The sequence below is a fragment of the Sturnira hondurensis genome, unplaced genomic scaffold (assembly GCF_014824575.4).
Source record: "Sturnira hondurensis isolate 20B ecotype Veracruz unplaced genomic scaffold, ASM1482457v3 Scaffold0006413, whole genome shotgun sequence".
NCBI classification, from domain to species: domain Eukaryota; kingdom Metazoa; phylum Chordata; class Mammalia; order Chiroptera; family Phyllostomidae; genus Sturnira; species Sturnira hondurensis.
The window spans coordinates 13320445-13345999 of record NW_028079044.1 but is presented as its reverse complement, the minus strand read 5'-3'; the positions used below and the strand labels follow the sequence as shown (position 1 = coordinate 13345999).

Genomic DNA, 25555 nt, shown 5'->3' with positions numbered 1-25555 from the left:
GATTCAGCAAAGCATGTCACGTGTTTTATCGATCAAAATAAACTGAATTCTGAGTTGAGTGAAAATGAAATTAGGGGTCAGAAACAAAGCCACAAACAAAGGGTGGAAGTGTTAGGCTAGCACAAATAGCATGCAAAGACGAAGGGATTGCTAATGTTTTTATGAGAAAGAAGAACACTTAAGCTAATGATGCTTGATTGTTTTTTCCTTTTTATTGTGAGAGTGAGAAGAGAGAAAAAACCATTTAGTTGTGTCAGTGGAGTCAGAGAATTTATCAGATATTTGGTGACCAACCTTATCTGGGCGTCTCTCTGTCACTCCTTCAAACTCATGCATTTTACTATACTCTCCAAGTCCAGCAAGACACTATCAGTCATTCAGCATCAGTGTGACTGGGGGAGGGGGGAGGGGTGGTCCCCCGTGAAACAGGTAATCCAGGGGTGTGTGGCCTGTAAAAGATTTAAAAACAACAATAAAGCCAACTAAAAAGCCAATTTCCTTTCTATTATCACCATGACAAGCAATTCTAAACAATGTTATTAATAAAGTATTCCTTGTTGACCCCCCCCCAAATCTCCTGTTGGTCTAGATGTTAAACAATTGCCACCATTGCTGTTGGGTTTTAATAATATAAATGTAAGCTTCAGCTGAAAACATTTTTTAATTGCTTCTCCTTTAGTAACATATTCTATATGGAAGTCAATTCAGAGAATTAACTCCGTGCATCTGTTTTGAGAGTATGTACATAATAAAGCTTGCTTTAATTTTATGTATTTTTACACTCAATTAATTTGAAATAAACAATGATAGCACAATCATTGTAGAGAAACCAGAATTTGAGTTCAATTCTGTCATTTTATGTGAGCACTTAGAATTTTTTATTATGTCTAAATTTTCTGGGAGTTATTGTGAAATGGGATTTTTATATATCTCTGACAAATACATCCCCATATTTAAGACTTTTCCTATTCTTTGCTTCATGTGAAAGAAGCCTTTCAAAATTAAAATTAGTAAAAAGTATTCTTTCATCAAAGAACGTACACATACAGGAAGAAAGACAAGTTTAACAAAGTCATTGACAAATTTGTTAAAGTTAATCACAAAAATAAAAACTGTGAGATTACTACTCTTTACTGTGAAAGACTAATATTTGGGTCTAAGTTTTCATCTCATTCTTTAAAAATACATTAATAAATCAGAAGCATTACTCCATAATATTTTTCCTTCTTTGGATTATAATATTTATTTTATTTTAAATTTTTATCAATATGACACAAAGTTTTATAAAAGACCATTTCTTTTCTGCCATTATTATTGGTTTCATGGTATGATTATTACTAAAAATAATGTCAAATAGGAAGAGGTATTAGTAGTAACCCACTCTGAATGTTAAATATTAGCCCTGGCATCCTAATATATTCCCTGTTCTGTTTGGACCTCCCTGAGTCTCTCTCCCTTCCATACACTTTTATCCCACCCCCACCATCCCACCACCTATCACCCCAATAGGGCCTGTTCATCAAATGTTTTAAAAAGGTAGATCTGATGCACTTAAAATAATTTATGTCTCCTTCAAGGCTCTTCTTCCTCTTTCTTCCACTTTTTCTTGTAGAAAAAGGAGTGAGGTTACAAAATTAAAAAGGTTAAAACTCATTCCTCCACTGCTTCCGCACTTGTTGAGAGTAGTGATAAGCAGAGGCCCCCACTCTCCAGGACCTGTGTGGACTGGCCTGTGCTGGGCTGGGATTGGGGTGGGAGAGAGGGGGATTCAGCAGTCCTACTCGAGCTCTCAGACCCCTGTATCAAGGGGCCTCCAGACCGGAGCACTCAGCAGCTTTCCATCATGGAAGGAACCTGAGGACCCAAGTCTTAGCACCCTGATGCCACCCTGATGCTACCCTGATGCCACAAGCAAACTTGGTCCTATTCGGAGTGATGGGAGGTGCATTGGAAGTCAGTACTGCCTGGAGCCCACATTCCTCTGGCCCTCCATGTCTTATTCCAGCATCATTCTCAATTCCACAGAGAGAAGGAACTTTATATTCTAGCCTATGCACACACACCGCCAACTCTGGTCAGCCTGATGCTCCTAACTCTGAATAATTGACTCAAAGCAGGAAGGAAGACCTTTCTCATCCAAATTTAGCACAGCATCGTTATGGTTCCTAAGTCATCCAACTGTGATTCATTATGTCATTGAGTGTCATATTTCTTTCATGTTGGCGACTGGGAAGAGGTACGATAAATACCATTTTTTATTTTTACTTACAGAATATAATGAATTCCACCGATGACCTATTTTTAAAATCCACCAATTAGATGAAATTGTAAAGTTCGCCATAGTAACAGCTCAGTGTCAGTCGCCCTAGTGAGAACCACACAGCATAGGAGGCCCTGGCCAATCACAGGGCAGAGTAATGTTACCATCTCATAGCAACCAAGAGATCTGCATGGCAACATCAGTTGCTATATAAAAGAAAAATTAGAAACAATATTCTGCTAGGGAAAAATAAAGGTATTAACTGTTAAGTCATACTTGAGTCATGGTTATAAGGACCTATTCTAAAATATCCACCTAAAAATAACTCAGATAATACCTGTGAGATCCAGGAGTCCTTGCGCCAGAGACACTCTACCCACCACCACCTGGAACCACCGAAGTGAGAGAGAATGTGCATAGAACAGACCGCTTTTGAACAGAATAGAAAGAGTCCTCAAATACTAGAACAACCAGGCCTATTCAGAGGGTAAATTACACATAAATCACCACATTTAACCCCGTGAGGGAGGCAGGGCAGAGAATAGTATCGCTAAATTCTCCATCTCACTTCCCATCCCAAATTTGTTTCTCCTCGGCTTTCCCATCTTGATGAATGGCAACTTAATTCTTTCAGTTGCTCAGAACAAAACCTCAGAGGTTATTTTTTTTCTCACACACTTAATCTAAACCTTCAGCAATCCCTGTTATTTCTACTTTCAAGATATATCCAGAATCCAACCACCTCCCTCCACCTCCCACAGCTACACCCTAGTCTAAATCTCCCTGTCTCTTGCCTGGAAGTAATAGCCCCCTAATCTATGGTCCTGCTACCTGTCCTTGCCCACCTACAGTTATTCCAGCACAGCAACCAGAGTGACCCTTCCTTCCAAAACACAAGTTCTAGGTTCACAACTCTCTGGTGAATTCTCATCCTCTCTCAGGATAAGAAACCAAGTCCTCATCGTGGCCTACAAGGCTGCACACAACTTAGCTCCTTCTCATTCCCCTCTGACCCCATCTGCTATTATTGTCTGCTTTTCTCACTTGCTTCAGCCACACTGGTCTCCTCATTCTTCTTCAACACATCAAGCTCGCTCCTACCTCAGGGCCTTTGCATTAGCTATTTCCTCTGTTTGGAACATTCTCTCCCCAGATACCCTCATGGCTCACTTCCTTAGTTCCTTCAAGTGTTCACTTTTCTGACTTATTTTAAAAGTGGACCCTGTGTACTCAAACCTTTACCCACAGTCCCTACTGCCCCTTCCTGTCATAGTGGGCCCTTAGAACAATGCCTGGAATTAGGGTTAGGCAACTCATACCTGATTATGAGTAAAGGAAGCCCTGTTTTGCCAATAAAGTAATTGTGCTCCAGAAGCTAAATGATTTCCTCAGAACATATTAGAGCCCAGACTTGAACTCAGACTTACCAGTGACTCCCCAAATTGTGTTGTACCTATTCTACCATATTTTGGTTTTTCTTTTTCCACAACTACCACCTCTTCTAGTAAATGCCATGAACCCAGCAGTTCCCTGGGAAGGTAAGAGGGACTGCTGGGCTGACAGGGTGTAATAGAAATGGTCCTGGAATCAGACAGAGAGGAACTCCGACTCTAGTGCTGAAATTTGCTAATTGTGGGTCTTTTGCATATCTCCTCCCTACAGCTCTGTCGTCTACAAAATGAAGACAAGAATAGTTGACTCATAGAAGTTCTTTAATGAAGAGTAAATATTGGGAAAGGGCCTACTATAGTGCTTGGAACATAGCAAATGCTGAATTATTATTTTAAAAGTGAAACACATAAACAAATGAACCAAGAGGTGGCCAAAATGAGAAGGTAGCCATCTAACCGGATCACAGTCCTTGCAGAAACTGTCCTAATTAATTACATATGTTTTGGTTTCTCAGGAGACAACTGAAGTGCAGTCCACCCCACCTTCCAAAAGGAGGGAGACATATTATGCCCCCAAGTTTGAGACAAGTCGGCTACCTTTCTCTTAAAATGGAATGTCAGTTTTCTTCTCAACGTACTCAGGGACCAAGCCCCACAGTCTAATGATACTAAACATGAGATTTAGGCCCAAGGTTTCTCTTCTGATTATTCAAAACTCTGCCTCATCTCACTCAAAACATGATCAAGGCCAATGTGACCTTTGTCTCAGTATCCACAAGTCTTCTGTTAACCTGTGAGTCCACGAAACTGTATATATAATCATGATATACATTTCAGGCCATAAATTCTGTTTAAATGCACATATCTAACCAAGAGTGGGTTCGAAGAGTCTTTTGAAAGGTGAAACCCTAATTTTAAATGACAAAACCAGGGCCCTGCCCCTGCTTCAGATGGCGCATTTAAATCATTCCACAGAGCTCTCAAGTGAATTTAGATGGATGCCCTCCAGCCATCGGGAACAGCAAGGCAGGTGGGGCTTAGGACACTTTAGGGCACAGGTGGCAAACACAAGGCCCATGGGCAGAATCTGGCCCTCCACCTTGTTTTATCCAGCCCAGCACTTTGTTTCTACCTGGTAGCAGCACCAAGCTCTGCTACCAGGTAGAAAGCACTCCTTAACTGTTAAGGAGTAGTTACATTTATATAGTCCTAAAATTACATTCGGCCCTTTTGGAGGCAACTGTGAGGCTGATGTGGCCCCCGGAGAAAATGAGTTTCGATACCCCCGGTTCAGAGAGTTTATTGTGAGGAACTTGGGACAGCTTCAAGCAGTGGGGCCTTTGTCTGATGACCGCTGGAAAGCTGAGCATAAACTGTGGAGCTGGGGTTTGGGAACAGGCTAGGCTGACCTGCAGGCCCAGCTCGGCAGTTGACACCTGGGGTGTCCAGAGCCCTCTCTATTTGCTGAAGGACTCAGTAAGCCTGGAGAGAAAAGCAAGAAAAAGAGAACTTTGGAACCGAAGGGGGCTTGGGGAGGAGGTCAAAGATCCAGATGCCGGAATTCTGCCTGGAGGCCCTGGCTGACTGTTGAAGTGGAAGAACGCTTGTAGATGAAACACAGGATAATGCCTCCCAAACAGCCTCTGAGTCAACTCTAGGGCTCCTCTCACGTTCCCCAGAGAGAGGTCTGTTAGGGAATAGAAAAGATAAGTCTGTCCATTCAGAGAACTAATGAAAAGATCGTTAGAAACAAAGCTCACCCTCAGAGCAGATTAAGTCTGCAGACAGCGGGAGTGGCTCCTGCAACAATTACAAAAAAAACATTAATGACTTTCAAGGAGAATCTGAAAGACAAACTGTCCTTAGATGCAGGCATGAGGGGGCCATGGTTTGGAAGGCCCCATGTGACATCAACACAAAGAAGAAAAAATTGTAAAGAACACGTGGATGTCCGTCAGGCTCTGGGTCTCGGCTGTGGCACACTGAAACCCTAACCCTCAAAATCTGCTCTCCTGACTTATTCGCTCCAGGCCCCAGGGAAACCGTTCTCTGCCTCCTTTGCCTTGCATCCAAATGCCATCACAGATTGTGGGTTTTGTGTTTGCAGACCTCTTGGAGATGAACACTGCTTCACAGAGTGAGTAGGATTTGAGCAGCTATGGAATTTAGGTAAGAGAAGAGGACAATTAACTTGGCCCAGTCTTTTTTCTCGATGTAAACGACATAGATGATTGCATAGCAAAATACCATTTTACAGTAGTGCTTAAAGACAATTTTCTTTTTTTTTTTCATGTTCCAATTTGTGGTTCAAAGAACGGCACATATTTTATAGCTTATTATCTCGACTGGAAACATTCAGATAACTCCATTGATACTTTTGTCTCAGCCTCCACAAATGTTAGGAACTTCTGTGTGAGTGACCCAGGATCCTGCCACAGGAAGGAACAGGACCAGAGCACCAGTGGCCCCGATTCTGCTACACAGGGATTTATTGCCAGCCCATCTATTACTCAGTGCTTGCGTGTTCTCTCTGAGAGGGTGCGGCCTGAAAAGGCCAGGGTTACCAAACACTGAAACCAAAATCAGCATATTTGGCAAACATTCTCTAATACTAATGTAGATGGTACCTTTTGACTCGTCCAACGGACCAACTGAGGAAGCACATTTGAAAGCCGACTTGCCACAATAGGGGGGACATTTAGAACTTTTACTCTCTTCTTTTCTTGGGGAATGATGCAAAGAGAACCTCCAACTTCTCTCCCCACCTGCTTGCTATTTTTACCCCAGGGAGGAACAGCTGATCCTGTGGTCAGAACTTGACATTTATTGAGCCACATTCCTAAGGATGATGGGGGCAATTGAGTCTCATAAGAGGAGAAACAGGCTCTGGCCTACATCATTAGATTCTTCTAGCACACCCCTGTGCTTCATATCTCCAGATAGTAGGAAAACCAGGAAGGACCTGTCACAAGGGGAGGACCACCATTCTACTTCTGTCCCTGTTCAGCCCTGGCTGACTCAGTGAGAGGATTTTTAGTCTACTCAGCTGGTTGGATTAGTGATTGGAATCTGTGTCACAGGTCTAGTCATGTGCCTGTGACTTTATGAGTCTCAAGGCTGAGATTCAGGGTCAGAGAGAGGAGATTACAGGTCCAAATCATAACCCCCAACAAAATGTGCCAGAATTTCTATTTTTGAAGGTGTATTAGACAAGGTCACCCAGTGGCTATAAGGGAAGACCCAGTAATTCAAATTTTAGATTTACACAGTATGGAAGGTCCTCTCCCTCATGTTTCAATCTGAGGCTGGCAAATAACTCTGCTCCACACAGTCATTTGGGCCCCAGGCTGACAGCACCTCTGCCATCTTCAGAGTGCTTCCAAGGATGCTCCAGTCTGGCCATCTAGAAGCGGGAAGAAGGCACTCCAGGACCAGAGATTCCTCCTAAGCAAATGAGGAAAGTTGCCCATATCAGTTCCTTCCATGTTCCACTAATGAGATCTTAGTCAAAAAACTTCATGTTCTTTAAAGGAGGGTAAGAAATGGGAGCATGGATTTGGTAGACAGCTAGTGTTCTTCACCACGATGGAGTTATTGAGCGTTGTAAGAAATTTGCAGGCTGCCGTTTTATTCAAAGGTGGACATTCTACAGGAACATACTAAAATGTTTGTTTATATTCTGGATAGTTGACTGGCAGTAGTTGCTCATTAAAAATGTTCAGGCCTCAATCATGTCTTATATACAAATTGGGGCCGAACTCTCAATCGTATAATTTTTCAATTATTTGACCAGCTTCAAAGACTTTAGGATAAAAATAAGTAAATACGGATTCCTTTTAGAAGCTTCATATAGCCTGTCTTCAGATGGAAGAGGATAATCCACAACCTTAAGATTCCCAAGTTAATGAATTTTATCAGTTTCTTTGCCCACCACTAAAGCTAATCAACAATGAGTTTGCGGCCCATCCCTCATAAAAAGTGAGCTGTGGCCCTTTTAGCTAAGAAACACGGCCTACAGGATATATTAGTTTTATTTATTTAAAGTCTTCGATCAATAATCCTAACTTTCTATATTTCTAACTTCTCCAAGTAAGATAATTAGAAAATAATATACCTGGGGCATATAATTCAGTTTCCTCTTAAAAATTAATGCTCTTAATTAACTTTTAAAAATTAAATTTTAAAAGCTATTTAAGATCATTTCTCTCATTAAAAAGTTGAATACATCATCCTTTAAATTACTCATGATTTCTTACGTAAGCACTCATGTAGTAAATTCCTTCCGAAATCCTGCGCTGGATATTTTTCTATTTTCAAATGAAGGTAGTGCAAGAACCATACAATCTACCCACCACTCCCTATTTGTTTAGCTTCTGAGAAGATTAGCACTAAGTTTAGTGATCAACTAGAATAGCTAATTCAGTTCTTGCATTTGAATTCTATGCCCCTGCTTGGTTTATACTTTAATTATCTTTTACTTTGGAATAATTTTAGATGTACAGAAAAGTTATAAAATAGTACATATAGTTCCCATATACCTTTCACTCAGTTCCCATAATATTAACACCTTACTTAACCTGTCAAAACTAAGAGATTAACATCGGTGCATTATTATTAACTAAACCACAGACTGGGTTGCGATATCACCAGTTTTTCCACTAATGTCCTTTTTCTGTTCCAAGATACCACATTGCACTTAGCCCATCTTGTTTTAAATGAAAGACGGTTCATGGTTGAAAAACATTTCTAAGAAATTTAATGACTAGGAACTGTAAAAACATTTATTTAATATTTGCAAAAAATTTCTTTCTCAAAAAACAGTAGAGACACTAATTTGTTCTCAGGAAAATTATTCTTTTGTTCAGGGGAAAAATACAATGAATGGGATGTTCAGTTATACAAATGAAAAGCAAATAACCACTTTTTAAGGCCATGAAATAAACTTAAGTAACTTTCTTATTTTCTTTTTTTAACTGTTGTTCAGTTACAGTTGTCCCCATTTTCCCCCATTACTCTCCCCTGCTCTATCCACCCCTACCTCCCACTTTCAATTCTCCCCCTCCCACCTTGTCTTTGTCCATGTGTCCTTTATACATGTCCTTGACAATGGTGTTCAACATAAGCTAAGTGTTCTGTTATTCAGTTTAGTTGGGTTAAAGCTATGTATATGCTGGCTTTGCGCTTCTAGGTAAGATGACTATCAATAGAAAGATGGTAGTTTCCTTCAAATGAGTGAATATTCCCACTGTCAGTTATCCTAGAAAAAGGCAGAAAATGTGGACTTGGGAAGAAAGCCTTAGTTGGGGCATGTGGGTTCTTCCTTCTCTCCCAGTCTTAGACTTCAAATAGTGAAGACATGTTCAGGGGAAATCCCAGCAGTGGGAATGAGCTGGCCCTTGCTACCTGGAGACAGGTTGAGCACCTCCAATCTCCTAGATTTGGGCCTTGTGGGCTCTAAGAACACCCTTGTATAACAGGAATATCCCCTAGATTGTACTTCCCCTGTGCTAAACTTTCAATCAAGTCTCACCCAAAATTGCAGCCTAGCCTCTGATATGCTGTAGGGAATTAAGGAAAGAGCCTGTGCCAGGTTTAGGATGAAGCTGCAAAGAGGAAAATAGTAACTTCTCTCCCAGTGCCGCAGGCAGAATCTGGCTGAGGCATGGTTGTTCAACAACAAGGCTAGAAAAGAAGCTACTGGTTCTCTTTCTAAATGCACAGGATTCCTCACTCTCAGGACCTCTGAGAAATTACCTGGGGTATTTGATGGGGGTAACTTCCCATAGAGCCAAACAGAGGCTCAAAGTCATCATAAAGTGGGTATTAAATGTGACTTAATTTTGTGGTCCCAGACTACTAAGGTCTACACATATAAGTTGTACAAGTGTTTCTATTCTGGTTTACTTTAACTGTAAGCCAGAATTAATTAACACATTTAAAGTGCATTTATTCATTCATTTATGTTTATGGAGCACCTACTTTGAGGCTGGCACTGTTCTACACACTGGGGGTAAAAGAGTAAAAAAGACAAATCTGACTTCGTGAAAAAGTTTTTGCCAGCACAGGAGAAAATGCATTGCAAGGTACATTATGTGCCTTCTAAATCCTAATTAAGAGTAGGGAGAATTGTCAATATTTTAATTTTTAAAACTAAGATTTAATTAAAATATGGCTTTGCTACATGATAAGGAATCTGATTTGGTTCTTAAAATTAGGAGGATTGAGTCAATGTAGTTTATCAAGAATAATTTGGGGAGCACATCTCCACCCTAATGTAATTTTCTAAAAAGAAAAATGGCCCTCTTAAGACTTTTGGCTCTTCTGTACACCAACCCCAGTGGAAACCAATGAGATTTCCTCTTGGTTTGTGGACAAAATCTAAATACTATCTGGACCATTCACATCTAAAAAAAAACCCAGAATAATAAAGTCTTTAGAAACAGTCTAGTTGCAGATATTTCTTTTGGAAAAAAAGCACTAAGGTAGGGCATCTAAATCTTCTAATTGCTATTGCTGACATAGTCTGTTGTAAAAATACAATAGTGCATAGGCAAGGACTGGAAGATTCCTAACTGTCAAACATCAGAGAGATACTATAAATCATCTCTCTGAAAAAATATGGCTGTCAGAGCCTGTGATCCTGGTTGCAAAGATATCCGTGACTTAATAATGCTGGTTATGGAAATTAGTGAAAAGTTATAAATAAAACACAGTACAACTAATTTCTCAGATGTTTTTGTTCTCAAGTAAAGATCTATTGTACATGAACCAAGTGACAGCACAGCTTTCTGGTGGGTGTAAAACTTTAGAGATATGTTCACTCTCATTTGCTTTGTCTTTTTACTCTATCAGTCTCAATAGCATTATAATTTCTTGCTTTGTTATTCCCCTCTCCGATCCACCTCACTAGCCCATGCTTAGAAATAATTCAGCATCTGTCTGGGCATTTGTTTGCAGGATTATCCTACATGCTGCTTCATAGGAGAGGAAGAGTCGTAATGCTTAGATATGGGGAACTAATGTTTGCAAAGTGATTCTGTCACATGCCTCTGAACTCACACTGCATTTCCTCTTCTAGAGAGTCTAGTTTTATGGACTCAGGCCTGCTGCCAAATTAAAAATAACTAAAATTTGGTAAGAGGATCTACTCCAGTCAAGTGCACCTACAAAATGACCCACTATGCCTGTAATTCCTGGTGAAGTTGCATCTATTTATATATTCAAAGGAAGCAAGTCAGATTGTCTATACACACTATGGGGGGAGCAGAACAGTTCTTCTCCCAGTAAAATAATGGTGATCAAATGCTGTCCTGTTTTTAACTAATTCCACTTAATACCAAAATTTTATATATGTATAGTATGAAAGATTAGGAATGTTGAGAATTTTGTGAACACAGAACTCTGAATTAATTCAACTTTCTTCAAACAGAATTTGAGGTAATGATGCTAAAATTTCAAGGACAACTAAGGCAGTTTAGATCTCAGAGCTAGGTATTCAAATTTGAGATTTGTAGCTGAAACCTTGCTAGTTTACTTCCCACACAATGCATTCTTCATACATTTGGAGGCACTGGGAACTTCATTGTAATTGAAGCAGACATCTAATCTTCTGGTTTCTAAATAGAATTAAGAAAGACAAACTCTGAAAACAGAATGAAGTACATTTTGGAAGAGTTATACTTACATCTCTCTTGACTGACAATGAGTAAGAGTCCACCTTTTCTAAGTTATAAAAACCTACAGGAATCTAGGTCAGGTGTTGACTCAGGGCCCTTTGCACGCACTGTTCCCTCTGGTTGGGATGCTGTTTACTTTCCATGCACAGAACCTCAATTTCCAATCTAATCTCAGTTCACTTTTAGGGCCTTAGCTTTCCTTATACCTCAGAAGAGGTTGAGTGCCCCGTATGCTCGCACGGTGTGTATCTCTAACTCCACTTTTAGTGCTATCACCCCTTTTTTCTTTAGTGACTGATTGACATCTTCGTCCCCCAATAAACGTAAAAAAGCTGAAAGACCGCAGACCCATATCTGTCTTGGTCAACATTGGCTAGCCATGTGCAAGGGAGTTGTTCAATAGGATTTGAGTGGAGAAATCAATGCACGTGAGTAAAAATAACAGCTATCATTTATACATTTGTGTACAACGTGTCAGTCTCTGTACTGTTTTACATATGAAAATGAGTGAATAAATCACCATAAAGATGAGCACCAAGAACATTAAAATCATCTGAACAAATAGTAGATTTAATCTTAAACAAGTTATGCATGAAGCCTTTTTGTTTACATAAAATTTAAGGGAAAGTCTCAAAGTTCAGTATTACATGACTTACCTAACTTGCAAACTAGGTAGAAACTCAGGTTTTATTGGTGAACTTCCAAAAGCAATGCCTGGAAAACACCATCCAGGATGAAACAGTGAAATGCTGACAGTAGCCAGGGAAAAGAGGAGATAAGGGATAGGAAACCCAGGGTAAATGTTTTATTCAGATTCTAAAAGAGGATGTGACCCCAAAAGGATTAGATACTGATGCTGTATATATTATTTTGAGAACTGCATTTTTTTTTACTCAACACACTTTGACCATCTTATTACACCATTAAATGCTCTGCTGCAACATCTTTTCAAGTGACTACAAGAATTCTAGCATATATACTTCCAGCCAAGATGGAGGTGTAGGTAGATACACTTTGCCTCCTCGCACAACCAAAAAAAGGACAACAGCAAATTTAGAAACAAAAAAATAACCAGAACCGCCAGAAAATCAAACTGCATAGAAGTCCAACAACCAAGGAGTTGAAGAAGAAACATCCATTCAGACTGGTAGGAGGGGCAGAGACAGGCAGCCGTGGCAGAGAGGATGTGGATTATAATAATGAATAAAATCACCAGTTCCATAAAAAATAGGACTCAGGGTCTATGGGAAAGTCAGTGTGGCTAACGTTCCTAGAGCAGTAAAAGCTCCTCCAAAGTTAATGCCAGAAACAAATGATAAGTAACCACAATGATTCCACCTAAAGGAAATCCTGTTGTCCAGGATGCATTTCAGCCACTCGGTCCATTCTTACAGTGCAACTGCATCTCAGATAATGAGACACTGCCATAAAAAATAAATAAATAAAACAACAGCTAGTGAATCCATTGAACTCCTTTGTCTAAGACTGCTACTTAGTGATGCCAGGTCTTATTTCGTATCAGTCGTTACCTTGAAAAGCTTTTTTGAAAAAGTGATCCCAATCTCGAAAAACAGTAATAGATTCCCAATCTGTAAAAACAAAACAAAAACCCCTCCCTGCTGGCTTTAATCTTCAAACCTACATGCTCTCAGATGATGAATTTAGTGAATAAGACAAAGCCCTTAAGATGTATTTGGATCTGATAATTAAGAGATCTTGGAGGAAAAAGCACAACAGACAAGAACTTGTCCCAAAAGTTTTATTCCGTTTTCATATTTTTAGTGAAATTTCATTTGCAAAGAAGTGGCTTTGACAGTACTCTCACAGCTTGGGGTGTGTGTGTGTGTGTGTGTGTGTGTGTACAAGTTCAGGTGTTTAACTGCTATCTTTCTCCCAAAATGGTAGTTTTTCTCCCTTTAACCCACTGCTTCAAGTCACTGGGTATCAACTAGCACAGGCCAAAGCTTCATGAAATGAACACTGCTTAAACTTGATGAAATGAAGCATTAAGACCCACGCTGTCCTCTCCCTAGAGACTCAATGAATCCTCCACCAATTCTTTCCAGCAGTGTGGCTCCTGGCTCCCAGGGTTGCTCATTTCTAGCATGCAGAACTTATACATCTTTGCTATGGTACAGATTATATGAAAATCTTCTTCTTGTATATTTAAGGTAACTGAGAATCTGAAACATTCACTATATTAATGTTACCCAAATAGCAGAAATTAAATCAGCCAAATGGAGACTCTTCTCTCTGGTAGGTTACAAGAATAAGAATAAGAATAAGACTAAAAGAATAAAGAGAAAGAGAAAATGCAAATGTACCAATATGTAAAAATACCTTCAACTCCAGAGCCGCTCAAAACAGAGTCCCAGAAAGCTGCCTTGCTACTAAAAGAGCCCAAATGAAAATACAAAAAAAAAAAAAAAACAGTTCTGTAGAATAGGATAAAGTTTCAACCTTTGGAGAGCTGGCTCCAGAAAGGATAAACTCGATCCTGGATTTGTTCACAGCATCTCACAAGCTGGCACAGAGACCAAGGAAGATCTGACCTGGGAATCTCAGGAATGCCATATCTCAGGCTTATGGATGTACTCGTCACAGAGCCCCAAACACATGAAAGTTCTATTGTCACTATCATGATCTCACTGCGGGAAGTGTTAGGTCAGATGCACATTTGAAATAAAAAAAAATATTTCTCTGGGCTAATAGCATAGATCTGTATGAACCATGACATACTCCAACCCAAAGAAACATAACCAGTTCAGCAGAGCAGAAAGAGGTCATTTTCCAAACTGGTTGAATTCTAACAAAATTTCCTATAGGACAAGAAGAAACTATGTCGTATTTCCCTGCAAACAAAGTAGAGTGGGCAAGGATGATAACCACTCAGGAGTGAGTCTTGGCATGGAGAGAAATTAAAGAAACATGTAGCTGGAGATAAAGGCATTTTTAGAGGTTCCTAGAGGTGGGGTGGTATCTCAGAGAGATGCAAAATGAAGGAAATGTTTAGAAAAGAGGATCTGCAGGTCAGGAACACCATGCCTCCTGCTCCACACAATGCAAACACTCAATAAACATTTACTGACTTGAATTAATATGCCTCATCGTTCTAAAACACAGTCTAATGCCTTATTAGCCAGTCCATAAAAGCCCTCAGGAAAGAAGGTGATTCTTAACTTACGTCCATTTTATATTTGGAAAACCAGAGGCATGAAATGGTTAGGCGAATCCTCAGTTCACCCTATGAGTTAGAGGCAGAGCCTAAATGAGAGCCCAGATGCACAAACGCACACCAGCCACCACTGAACTGGCCAGCCACTGACAAAGGCAGTTGCTGAGGAGGCAGGAACTCCACGTTAAGTGGAATTTGAAGTCCAGACTCAGAGAATTTTAAGATTCCTCAAAATTAACTCGCCAAACTCTTCCAAAGGCTCGCTCAGCAACTTGGAGCTTCCACGTTCATGTGGGAAATTATGGAGGAAGAACTCTAAGATGCCACAAGGAAGACTAAGAAGTGCCAAGGTCTTACAGAAAGGGCATGAGCTCTGGAGGCAGACAGTTCTGGCTTTGAATCTATCTTTATCATTCATCACCTATTACTTGAAGCAATTTACTAACCTCTCCAATATTCAGCTTCCTTATCTATAAAATGAAAATTATAATGACTATATTGTAGAGTTGATGTGGAAATTGAAAATGTCATATAAGCCCCTAATATTAAGGCTAGTACCCTCAGACAAGGATTTGATCTCCAAAATATATAGAGAATTCACCCAACTCTATTCCAGGAAGACAAACACCCAATTAAAAAATGGGCAAAGGACCTGAACAAACACTTCTCCAAGGAGGATATATAGAGGGCCCAGAGACATATGAGAGGATGCCATCACTAGCCATCAGAGAGAGGCAAATTAAAACCACAATGAGATACTACTTCACATCAATCAGAATTGCCATCATAAACAAAACAACGAAAAACAAGTGCTGGAGAGATTGTGGAGAAAAGGGAACCCTAGTGCACTGTTGGTGGGAATTCAGACTGGTGCAACCACTGTGGAAAACAGTATAGAATTTTCTCAGAAAACTAAAAATGGTACTGCCTTTTGACCCGGCAATTCTGCTGCTGGGATTATACCCTAAGAATCCCAAAACATCAATTCAAAAGAACCCAATGGTCATAGCAACACAATTTACAATAGCCAAGTACTGGAACCTAAGTGCCCATCAGTAAATGAATGGATCCCAAAACTGTGGTACATTTACACAATGGAAAACTACACAGCAGAAAGAAAGAAGGAGCTCCTACACATCGTGACAGCATGTATGGAACTGGAGAGCATTATGCTAAGTGAAATAAGCCAGGTGATGAAAGACAAATACCATATGATCTTATCTATAAGTGGAACCTAATCAATAAAGCAAACAAGCAAACAAAATATAACCAGAGACACTGAAGTAAAGAACAAACTGACAGTAACCAGAGGGGATGGGGAAGAGAAATAATGGGGGAAAATTGGGGAAGATTCATCAAGGAACATGTATAAAGGACACATGGACAAAGCCAAAGGGGGTAAGTTGTGGGGAAAAATGGAAGTGACTGTATTTGAAGAATAATAAAAAATAAAAGAAGTTAAAAAAAAGACTAGTCCATAATAGGCATTCAGAGATAAACCAAACAAAATGTTACAGTAGTGATTCAACTATGAATAGCAGAGCATTATACATTTAGAGGACATGTGAAGGTCTCCACCAACTTAATAAAAGGATATTTACAATGATTAATAAACACAGGGACAGGGCATTCAATCTGCAGATCACAAGGATAATTTTTCAAGTATGAGAAAAATGCTATCCAGCAGCTCACGAGCAGATGTCACCCTGGAGTAGTGCCCTTGACACAGGGTAGGCTGCCTTTCATTGTCTGTTCTTCTCTTTTTTGCTCTCAATTAGATCTTTCAATATATAGTGTTCATCAAATACACCACATACTGTGTGTTGGCATATTTATATACCATATAGACGGTGATTTTACTACAGACTCCCAAGATTGAGGGTGGATGTCATATGCACTTAAATTTGCCCAAAGACTTGAGAGTTAAATTACTGAATACTGCAGCCAACAGCAGGATTTATGACAAAATTGGTTACTGAGAATGCATTTGGGAGGTTCTTACCCTCTAACTAAAAACTCAATTAAACCAACACAGCTTAATACATTTGGAGTTTTATTTGACAATGTAATTGTTGATATTATTTCTGTCTTTGTATCAAAGGGAAACCATCCCTTTTCCACAAGGAACTGATCTAAAGGTAGTTGCACTTCTGAGAGAGACATACTACAGAGATTTAGCCCTGGGAACCTCCAAAACTATAGGTGTTAGATAGTATCAGTGTTGAAAGAACATCAGTGGCCTGCTGAGAACCTTGAAATACATTCCATTTATACCTCTTTTGACCCATGATGTCAGTCCAGGTGCCATTTAAAGATCTGTAATAGTATGATGACTATTTAGAACAATTTAAGAATTACCTCCAAAGAGCAATCACATGGTGTAAAAAAAAACAAACCAGAGGATAGTGAAGACAACTGATTCCTGTAATGAGTTAAAAATCTTTGCAGCTTTCTCACTCCTTTAAGTTGATATAAGTCAGAAGAGTAGGTTGAGGAAAGCCAGAAGAGCTTTTAAATTAAATTTACTCATATATGAATTCTTTTAACATGATCAAAGCTGAACTTTCACAGAGAAGTTTTCTCAACATAAAGGCAAGCAATTCCACCTTCAAAGACATTTTAATGTATGCTCAACAGCTTTGGTTACATAGTACTCTGTTTTCTTCAAAATTAAATCTAACACTTATAAATTTTGATCAACAATACAGTCCTAGTTTTCCAAAGTTCATGCTTAATCCTAAAGGCCTAAGGGGACACTGTGAAGTTAGGGAAGTTTTTAAGGGCTCTGCTTTCTCTGCTTTTCCCTAAATGTTGAGCTTTCACTAAGTTCCATCTTTTTATCTTCCATCCTCTTCTTATCCTACTTTACAGACTTTCTCTGTGTGAACTTGTCTACTTCTCCTTACATGATGATGACTCCCAACTCTCTACTAGCTGTAAGCTCAGGCCTCTTTCCTGAACTTCAGACTCATGTATCGAAATGCCTTCTGGACATCTCTACCAGGATATCCCATTCTCAGATTCATTATGCAAATTATGAAAACTTTTTCTACCAAATGTACTCCCCTTTCTCATTTCCCTTACTCATGACAAGATCCATGCAATCACTCAGGCCAGAAATCTGACAGCACAGTGCTATAAGAGCACAGGGGAGATTTTTAAGCACAGTAGCAATTGACTGCAGCATAGGAGAGCAAGCAGGCATTCCAAGTATCATCATATAAATATAGAGACACCAAAATGAGAAAGACCATGGCACGTGTATTATTAGTCAGGATAGGATATCCTCTGCTGAGCTCATAAAGAAACTCCATAATCTCAGTAGCTTGTTACTTTTATTAAAAAAATAAACCCATGCCTTTATGCTTAATTAACATTTGACAAAGGAGGCAAAAACATACCACGGAGTAAAGACGGTCTATTCAATAAACAATGTTGGAAAAATTAGACAGATAATATGCAAATAAAATGAAACTAAACCACCTTCTTACACTATACATAAGAATAAACTCAATATCAACTAAAGACTCAAATGTAAGATTTGAAACCATTAAACTCCCAGAAGAAAACATAGGCAGTAAAATATCAGACATTTCTTATAGCAATATTTTTTTCTGATACATCTCCTCAAGCAAGGGGAATGAAAGGAAACATAAACAAATGGGACTACATCAAACTAAAAAGTTTTTGCACAGCAAAGGAAACATCAACAAAATAATAAGATAATCCAATGAATGGGAGAACATATTTGCAAATAATACAGATGAGAAGAGGTTGATATTCAAAATTTGTAAAGAACTAAAAACAACTCAACACCAAAAAACCAAACAACCCAATTTTAAAAGTGGGCAAAGGACCTGAATAAACACTTCTCCAGAAGGAACATATAGATGGCAAATAGACATATGGAAAGATGTCCGACATCACTCATCATTAGAGAGATGCAAATTAAAACCACAATGAGATATCATCTCACACCTGTCAGAATGGCTATCATCAATAAATCAACAAACAGGTGTTGACAGGTGTTGGGGAGGGTGTGGAGAAAAAGGAACTCCATGACTGTTGGTTGAAATGCAGACTGGTATAGCTACTGTGGAAAACAGCATGAAGTTACCTCAACTATGACTCAGCAAGTCCACTTCTGGGAATATATCCAAAAAAAGCTAAACACTAATTCAAAAGAATATGAATCCCTACGTTTACTGCAGCATTACTTACAATAGCCAAGATCTGGAAGCAACCTAAGTGCCCATCAGTAGATGAGTGAATAAAAAAGCTGTGGTATATATACTTAATGGAATACTACTCAGCCATAAAAAGAAGGAAATATTACTTTTAAACAGCATGGATGGATCTGGAGAGTTTAATGCTAAGTGAAGTAAGCCAGTCAGAGAAAGACTAGTACTATATGATTTTACTCATCTTTGGAAGCTAATGAACAAAATAAACTAGTGAACAAAATAGAAACAGACTCACAGATACAGAGAACAGACTGACAGCTGTCAGAGGGGAGAGAGGTTTGGGGGCTGGATGAAAAAGGTGAAGGAATTAAGCAAAAAACAAACCTCTTAGACACAGACAACAGTATGATAATTACTAGAGGGAGAAGGGGGTGTGGAAGGTAGAAGAGGATAAAGGGGGTATAAATGGTGATGGAAGGAGACTTGACTTTGAATGAACACATAATATACAAATGATACATTTCAGAATTGTGCACCTGAAACTAGTATAATTTTATTAATCAATGTCACCCCAATAAATTCAATAAAAATTTTTAAAAATCTGATGCCAATTGCTCAGCTTTACTGCAACAGAAACTTGGGATTGCTGCTTTGGTCTTGCAACCCACTGTCTTCAGCTTCTGCACTTCTTGGCTTACAGAAAACAGAATGAGCATGAAAAATTCAGACCCCTCTCAGCTTCCTTGAACCAGAAGTGTATATCCCTTTTGCTCACTTTTCTATTATCAAGAATTTGGTCATTCTCAATCTAACTGCAAGAGAAATTGGGAAATATCTTCTCAACTGTCCAGGAAAATGAAATGAGGTAGTGAACACATAGCATTTGCTTCCACAAGATGTTTAGGAGGGAACTGTTAGAAGACTGGCTTACCTAAAAATCAATTGAGATGGTGGGGGAAATGTGCATGGTAGGGAAAGAGGGTAGACAGTGCAAGAAAAGACAAGAATGTAGGTAAAACTAAAGCCAGCATAACTACCTAGAAGTACTAGGTGCCATGCTTGGGATAGTGGGATTGTAAAGATCAAAACAGTGCAAAGACGGGGAAATGTGGTCAGTGGAGAATCGCAGATCACAAACTTCTCAACCTGAGATATTCCAAGCAAAGGGCCAGCTCCTGCTTCCAGGGCCAGCCTGAGTTTCCTATTGCTGTAAGAATCAGTGGAGTGTGTAGGGGCGACTTTCCTTGCAAGTCCCCCCGTGTGCCACAGATGAGAGTAATCATGACTGAATGAGACATGATGTGATCTGCTTGGGGAGGAGAAGTGGCCATTTTCCCAGAGGAGAAAAAGGCCTCGAGCCCCCTCCTCCAGGGCCTTTCATTGGGTTGTAATACACAGGAACACAAGGCGACAAGGATCAAACAGTAGATAACACTTCAAAGAAATCTGAGGACTTAGTCTGAGTCCCAGTCTGTCAGGAACAGAGTTTTAGGGTTTCCTGCTTGAACCCTTAACATATGAATGAAAGCACTCTTAGCAGAGCAGATTTCACAGGTTTATCAGGAAGTCTTTGTGACGCCAGATTTTTCCCCAGGACTCGCTCTAGCAAGGCGAGGAGCTGCACCTCTCCCCAACAGGTATTCAGGCTTAAGGGGATTAGAACCAGGAAGCGCTTCTCCCAGAGGACATGGGGACTCGGGCTATGTCAAAGCGGGATGGGGGCGGTGGCGAGGGGGGGTAGAGTCCATTGCTCTTTGTTGCAGCCCCCTGAGTCCTTCCATGAAGGCCTCCCAAGTGATCAAGTCTGGCTTAGGTTGCCCCCTACTGTGAGCAGTCTTGCCCATCATTGACTTCCGACCAAGCTTTGGGGGCAGGGAGAGGAAACTGAGGCAGCATTTGCTACCAGAGACAAGCTTTGTCTCCTGCAGCTGGCACTCCAAAGGTCGTCCCTCGCCCTTAGCCACAAGGGGTCGAGATACAATTCCTAGAACCAGGCAGAGGGGTCTACAACAGGAGTGCAGACTGGGGTCTGGGACTGAGCCTAAGTATAAACAAATGAAAAAGCTTGTGATACCGTGTTCACTATCTCTGGACACTGTGTGATCCTTCCTCAAATAACTCTGTTCCTCTACTTCCCCCATGCCACTCCCATCTTAGCCACCTCCTAGCTCCCACTGCAGGCTCACCTTCCAATGCTCTCTGGTTCAGCCTGACTTTCTTCTGGACGTTAGTGAATGAGATTTCTTACTCGCTTTGCATCTGATGGAGATCCGCCTCCAGCAGTATGTATCCCAGCTGATTTCCACTCTGTTTTACACTCAGTCATCTTCTGCCAGTCTTGTCCAGTCAAAAGATAAAATGGCAACAATAATGCTAACATTTACTGAGTATTTAAAACATGCCTGGCAATGTTCAAGCTATATAAATATATAAATATATGTACGTATGTTTGTAAAATACATGTGACCACCATAAATAGATATAGATGTAGATCATTTCATTCTCAGACCAATGTCATGTAGTAGGTGTTATTATTGCCTCCAATGTACATACAAAGAAACTGAAGCAAAAGAGGTTAACTTGCCACATTCATATGGATTATAAGCAGTCAAATTGAGATTTTAATTCAGGATGTCTGGCCTTCACCACTATGCTATACTACTAAGTGAAAATGATGGAGGCAGGAGAGAGAGAGACAAGATGGCTTGATGATCTTTAAAAAAATATGTGAGAAGCAGTTGTGATTAGCCCTGAGAAGGCAGAAGAAAGAATCCCCATTGGAAAGAATTGCAAAGGAAGAGGTGCCACCAGTGGATAAAAAGCCTACAATTATTCACACAAGGGGTATTTGTATTCTCGAAAAAGGACTGTAGAGGATAATGCCTGAATTTTTATCAATGGAATTTCACATGCCCTGGCAGGTGGGTGGCAGGGACATTTAAACCCCTTGAATTATATCTCCTGCACCCTGCCTCAGAAAAGTCCATTCGTCTTGGCAAAGCCCCTCCCACACATACACAATGTGAGGTCTCGAGCAGGCTTGTGCCTGGACAGCTTGTCAACCCAGCAGACAAAATGAGAACTGTTTCTTCAGCCTGCAGCTGGCTAGCCCTTTCAGCTGGTCTCAGCTGCCAGGAGCTACGCATGCAGCAGGGCCACACCCCTACATGAATATTAATGAACCTTGGGGTTGAAGATGGGGATTTCAAAGCCTCTAAAGGGATTAAAGAAACCTAGAGACTTCCAGATGGGGTGGCAGAAGGAAGGATAAAGCCTGGTTTCACCAGGACATGACCTAAGCAAGGTCAAATTTGTAAAGGGAGCTCATCACTCCTTGCAGTTTATCGAGTTTTTCAATGTCCCTCCACACAAACAATGTGCAGTTTCTGGTGCCTCATTGACAAGCTCTCTTTCTAACACTAGAAAATACGAAAACAACTGAGAGTAAGCTATTAACTGGGTATTAAGTGCATGCTTTATAACTTTTACCCAGGTAAAACACTGTGAACCAGAAGAAGGAAATAATTGCCAAGAGGGACTTGTAGTTAATTGGGCTTAAATTCACAACCAGAGTCTAGCAGCCATTGCCCCCAGAAGCCTCTCACACTCACTGCATTTCAGAAAAAAGCCATAGGCTGAACTGTGGGCCTTCTGCAATGTGCTCCCACAGTCCCAGCCCATCCTTATAAAGAAATTCGTTCTTGGAATCCTATTTTGACCAACAGGCTGAGACCTGACCCATCCAATTGGAGCTGTGTAGCTCTGCTCTCATTTGCATTTTTTACCAATCTATCAGAGCATTTCTGTAATGACTGATCAGAACTCACAGTTTTGATCAATAATGACAGTGCTATTTGGACCAATCAAACTGTGCGAATTTGGAGTCCTCATTTACATAAACATGGACCAATCAGGAACCAGGGCAAGCATTTTTTCTCCCCTTTTTCTCAGGGGAATACACTTCCCATTTAAACAGAGGCTATGTTTCCCAGTTTGCAAATTGTTCATTTACATAAAGTTTCTCCTCTTTCTGCACCCCAAATTGGGGAATCCTATTGGCATCATGTTGCTTAGAGCAAACTTTTGTTGACACAAAAGTTTTGTTGAACTTTTGTTCAACACCACCCCCTCACACACCATCTTATGAGGTATGTTAATTTGCGTGATTTCATGATTAAATCTATGGTTTTTATATGATTCTCTGTCTATGTCATAGACTAGGAACTTTAAAATAAGCTTTGAAACACATATACACTTTGATCTTTGGGGGGCCTAATCAGGTAATTAACTGCACCTATAAATACTTACACTTGGCTCTATTATTTTTATTAGTGGAGAAATTTCCCAGCACACATCATCTGAAAGAGTGAGTAGTACTCAAATGTATTTCACTGATTTATAAGATAAGGCAGGCTTTGGGGGAGTGCATTCTCTGTCTTTTGTTGGTGGCGAAGCAATAAGAGGTCACTTTAGAATTCACTTAACAGAAATTACTAGAAACTTTGTTGAGTGTGCCTATTCCATCAATCCTTCCATTAGGAGGGATACTTTCCTACAAGTTAGAAATAGAGGAAATAACACTATTCGGGGGAAATCAAAGAATGAAATGAGGGAATATAGCACATAGCTACTTTAGATGAGAGCAGACCCTTCCCCAACTCCACTTCCACCCCAGAGAACTGAACCAAGTGCAGATGTAAGGGGAGAACCACTGAGAACATCAGTGAGATGTTATGGGAAGTAGGGCAAGGCCCAGACAAAGTACACAAGCAAATGTCCCAGTAATCATGGATTCTGGAAATTATAGTCTAATAAACTTGCCAATAATCCCCAGCAAAGTTATAGATTGGGTAGTTAAGCTGGCAGCTAGTAAGCACTTAAAAAAAGATGACTGTGAGGAACCAAGAGAGTTCATCAGAAACTGGTCAGACCAAAGTTTACTTTTTTTTTCTGTTTAGTTCTTAAGTGAAGTACTTGATGAGCACATCAGAACGCTAAAATCAAAGAACATCTTGACAAAAGGACACTCTATCTCTCTCTACCTTTTTGGGATGGATTCAGAATTCAAAATTCTCAAATTTAGCATTTGGCAGACAAAAGAGAATAAACTCTATGGCCAGAAAAAGCTGGGTTTCATTCCTTACTCTGCACTCTGAGTTTCAGTTTTCACAACTGCAAAATGGGAATAGAATATCTACTTCATAGATATAAAAAATACAAATAATGTACGCAGTACAGGTACTCAAGAAAGGGCAGTTACTGTGAAGAAACAAATTGAAAGGTAAAATTTCAAATACAAACTCAAGAAAAAGAAGAACTGAATTGAGTAGTTCATATAAAATGTGTTTTATTTACTCTTTTTTTCAGTATGAAATAACCAAGTAACATGTTTAGGTGCAAACTGAAGCCGGTTAACATAAGTATGTATGTCTAAGCAAAAAACAAAAGAGTCCCAATTAATTTCAGTTTGTCAGATTCTATCTAAAATCTTTTATCCCTTCCTGAGTAGCACACTTGAAAAGTAGCAAAGAAAAAGTTAAGCAACATTCAAGATGTTGGGAGTCCCAGAAACCACAATATCTGAAAAATATTTGAAAGAAAGGAGCTATTTATCTAGGAGAAGAGATTACGTAATAACTATTTTCTGATACCTGAAGAGCTATGATGTGGAATATAATCTTGGTCTCTACAGCTCCAAAGGGTAGAACTGGAACAAATTATTGGAAGTCTCAATGAGATAGATTTTTGGGTTCAACATGTAAAGCTGTTCAACAATGCAATGAGCATTCTTCAAAAAAAAAAGCTCACAAATACTGAAAATATTGCTGCAGTGAGTAGAGGCCAGCTGTCAAAGACAATGTAAAAGAGATTACTGCACTGGAAAAGAGAGTAGCCAGGTCTCAGATTAGAGTTAGTAATGTAGCTGTATGCTACCACTCCCAGCCATTGCAAGAATGATGAATCAACGATAACTCTTTTTCCTGATTAACTAAATTTAGCCTGACAATCTTCTAATGCTGTGCTCCAAGCCAACTAACTAACATCGCCAACTAACATCAGTGTTGACAGCCCACCCAGATGACCCCTTAGAGTCTCTAAGATCCAATGACTTAGAAATTACCCCCATAGTATAAATATAAAATGTCCATAAATTAACTAGAAGAGTCACAGTTAAATGCAAAAATATTCCCAGATATCAGTGTATGTGTGTGCCTATATCTGCATGTGTGCTTTTTTGTGTATATGTCCCAAACCAGAGTCACATGAGGAAAATAACTCCTTACCCACAAGAGCCCTTACATGGTGAATCTCAGTGGGGACATGGCAATAGTGAAGGGTATTGCTTAGTGAATACCCATCCATTTCTTATATACAAAATTCAAAATTTTTCTTACCCTGTCCCACCCCTTATAAAATTTCAAACTCATTTTGTAAGTTGTAACTTTTGAGACACTAATGACAAGTTAGTATAGAAAGAGAGAATTTGGGGGGTTGGCAGAAATAGGGCTGGAACACTTAGTAAACCCTTAAAAAAGGGGATATTTTATGATTAAGCAGAAGTAACCAAGGAGAGGTCAATAAGAGACTAAATTACAATGTCCAGAGATACAGCAGACTAATAGCCCAAGCTGGTGGATTGGCAGCAGGAGCTTCCTGGAATGGGTAGTAGTTGAAGACAGGAGACAAGAGATCCTCTCTTGGTGGTTGGGATTATTTTCCTGGAACCTCCTCTTCTTATGTCAGGCTTAGAACAACTTGCAGCATATTTCACTTTGATTTTCCATGGCTTCACTGTGACCCGACATTCTTTTAGCACTCCTACATTGCGAAAGCTGAACACCATCTGTCATCTGATCAGCGCGCAGCAG

At 39.8% G+C, this 25555-nt stretch overlaps 1 long non-coding RNA gene across 1 annotated transcript in view; it reads right to left on the bottom strand.

The window, feature by feature from the left end:
• Nucleotides 1-217: 217 nt before the first annotated feature.
• Nucleotides 218-25555, bottom strand: part of LOC118988904 (uncharacterized) — a 38791-nt gene continuing 13453 nt past the window's right edge. The window contains exons 2-3 of the long non-coding RNA XR_005066868.1: nt 11211-11267; nt 218-449 (exon numbers count right to left, since the gene is read on the bottom strand). This is a non-coding gene — a long non-coding RNA (uncharacterized LOC118988904). The remainder of the gene's footprint in view (nt 450-11210; nt 11268-25555) is intronic.